Below are 3,449 nucleotides of genomic sequence, written 5' to 3' on the forward strand. Positions count from 1 at the left end.
ATTCCCTATTACATAAAATCAGAATAAGGAAAAGGCAGATTGATTCTTACACCACACACTTCTCGATCAGTTACACAAGTAGGACATTCTTTCTCAACTTCCTTTAAGGAATTTGGACATTTCAGAATCCTGTGGAATCACCCTGTTCCCAGATTTCCCTCTGCTACTTGTGTATGGAAATCTAACCCATCAGGCACATCTGATTCACTAAAAGAAGACACAGTGACATAGAGTTCTTTTAGAGTGAATTTCATTTATTCAGTCAAAAAGGATTTGTTAAGCACCTGCTATGTTCAACGCACTAATCTACGTACAGACATACAGTGGTGACTGAGACAGAAGTCCCTGCCTCACAGGGACTATACCACAGGTGAAGACATACAGACAGCAAACAGATACTATATGTAACATGCCACAAGGTGAGGGCTAATGTAGCACCACAAAGAAACATACAGCAGGGAAGGGGGGCAGGAATAGGGAATGTCAAGAGATGCTCTGGGGCCAGGCTCAGTGGCTCACACCTGTAATCCCAACACTTTGGGAGGCTGAGGCGGGCGGATCACCTGAGATCAGGAGTTCAAGACCAGCCTGGCAAACATGGCAAAACCCTGTATCTACTAAAAATGCAAAATTTAGCTGGGCGTGGTGGCACACACCTGTAGTCTGTAATCCCAGCTACTGGGGAGGCTGAAGTGGGAGAATTACTTGAACCCGGGAGGTGGAGGTTACAGTGAGCTGAGATGGTGCCACTGCACTCCAGCCTGGGCGACAGGGTGAGGCTCTGTCTCAAAAAAAAAAAAAAAAAGAGAGATGCTCTGGAAGGCGTTTCTAAGGAGGTCCTATTTGTGTAGAAAACTAAATGATACGTAAGACCAAGCTATCCAAGTATGTGAAAACATCCTATCAGGCAGGGCACACAGCAAGTACAAGAGCCTTAGGCTGGAATATGCTTATGGTACTGGAGGAACAGCAAGTAGGCTGGTATGGCTCAACTGCAGTGAGGAAGACTCACACAGAATGAGTGGGAGTGGTTGCTACAGGCCAGATCATATAAGCCATGGTATGTGTAGAGGTTTTTTTGTGATATAAGACGACTGGGAGAGTTGTGAGCAGGCAAATGACACGATCTGATTTACATATGTGAAGTATCACTGGTTGCTATGAAAAAGAGACTGTGGGGCAAGCATGGAACTGGGAAGACCACCTGAGTACCACTGCCATAGACTGAAGAAATAATGGTGGCTTGGAAATGTAGATAGCAACGGAAGTGGTGAAAGTGACTGGATTCAAGCAATATTCTGAAGATGAAACTGACAGAATTTGCTGATGGATTGGGTGTAGGGTGAGAAAGATAAGAATCAAGGATGAGCCAGGCACAGTGGCTCATGCCTGTAATCCCAGCACTTTGGGAGGCCGGATCAGATGGATCACCTAAGGTCAGGAGTTCGAGACCAGCCTGGCTAACATGGCAAAACCCTGTCTCTACTAAAAACACAAAAATTAGCCGAGTGTGGTGGCAGGCGCCTGTAATCCCAACTACTTGGGAGGCTGAGGCGGGAGAATCGGTTTAACCTGGGAGGCAGAGGCTGCAGTGAGGCGAGATCACGCCATTGCACACCAGCATGGGTGACAAGAGTGAAACTCTGTCTCAAACAAAAAAAGAATCAAGGATGACCTGAAGGAATCTGACCTAAGTAACTGGATACATGATGAAGCCATTTAACTCTGGAAGGCCATGGGGAGACATTCAGAGTTCTATTTTGGACATGATCATCTTATGATACAATCTTGGATGTCAAGAAGGCTGTTAGATATAGAAGTCTAGAGTTTAAAAGAGAAGTCAAGGCTGAAGATATAAATTTTGTGGTCACATTGCCCAGGTTGCAATGGCGCGATCTTGGCTCACTGCAACTTCCGCCTCCTGGGTTCAAGCGATTCTCCTGTCTTAGCCTCCCAAGTAGCTGGGATTACAGGCATGCACCACCATGCCCAGCTAATTTTGTATTTTTAGTAGAGACAGGGTTTCACCTGTTGGTCAGGCTAGTCTCCAACTCCTGACCTCCAGTGACCTGCCCGCCTCAGCCTCCCAAAGTGCTGGGATTACAGGCATGAGCCACTGCGTCCGGCCCACTCCTGTTTCATTTAATAAAATGAAGTCATTTTCATTGACTCCCTGCAGTTACAGGATGTCCTCCAGTTAAGTACAGTGTTTTGTAGCAACAATGTAAAATCATATAACTGTTACTTATTATCTCCTACCTGATAATGCCAACCCTGGGAAATTACCCAATATTAGGGTATTAGTTTGTCATTAACTGCACCTATGAAACACAGAAAGTGCTTGCAAAACAGGTAGGCTTCTCAAAAGAAGTGTCAACAGTCAGAAAGGTTAGAAAACGGTGGTGACTTAAACAGGCTTTTTTTTGGAGACGGAGTCTCGCTCTGTCACCCAGGCTGGGGTGCAGTGGCACAATCTCGGCTCACTGCAAGCTTCACCAACACAGTGAAACCCCATCTCTACTAAAAATACAAAATTAGCTGGGTGTGGTGGCACATGCCTGTAATCCCAGCTACTCAGGAGGCTGAGGCAGGAGAATCGCTTGAACCCAGGAGGCGGAGGTTGCGGCAAGCCGAGATCGCACCACTGCACTCCAGCCTGGGCAACAAGAGCAAAACTCCGTCTCAAAACAAAACAACCCACTTTCCCTTATGTATATTATTTTGACCCAATTCTGAAAAAGCCTAATTTCATTGCTAAGTGAAGTCTAAATTGCTTTTTACAAGGGCTAGATAAAAGCCTCTAATTTTTTTTTTTGAGATAGGGTCTTGCTCTGTCACCCGTGCTGAAGTGCAGTGGTGTGATCTCAACTCACTGTAACCTCTGCCTCCCAGATTCAAGTGATTCTTCTGCTTCAGCTTCTCAAATAGCTGGGGCTACAAGCACACCCCACCATGTCCTGCTAATTTTGGGAGGTAAATTTTTAGTAGAAACGGGGTTTCACCATGTTGGCCAGGCTGGTCTCAAACTCCTGACCTCAGGTGATCCACCCGCCTTGGCCTCCCAAAGTGCTGGGATTACAGGTGTGAGCCACTGCACCCAGCTGATTAAATTTTTAAAAACTCTTTTTGAATGTAAACAAATTTTTCAAGTAAAATAAGAGATTTCACATAGTGAATATTTTTTCTAGCCACTCAGTTCTCTCTTAATTTCTTTTATGTCAACAATCATTTTACAATCTCCCCTGTTCACCACCTATCTGAATCCAGACTTTAAATATTTTAATGCAGATACATATCAAATTGTTGAAGGCCAGATTTTAATGATAACCATTGGGAAAACAACTCTTTCCTGACCTACAGTTAGCATGGAGGAAAATGTAATACAGAGACTGTAAAGAGACCACTTCAATGAATGTGAGAGAAGGGAAATAAATAATCAATTCAGAAAA

The sequence above is a fragment of the Trachypithecus francoisi genome, unplaced genomic scaffold (genome assembly GCF_009764315.1).
Source record: "Trachypithecus francoisi isolate TF-2019V2 unplaced genomic scaffold, Tfra_2.0 Lachesis_group5, whole genome shotgun sequence".
Classification (NCBI taxonomy): domain Eukaryota; kingdom Metazoa; phylum Chordata; class Mammalia; order Primates; family Cercopithecidae; genus Trachypithecus; species Trachypithecus francoisi.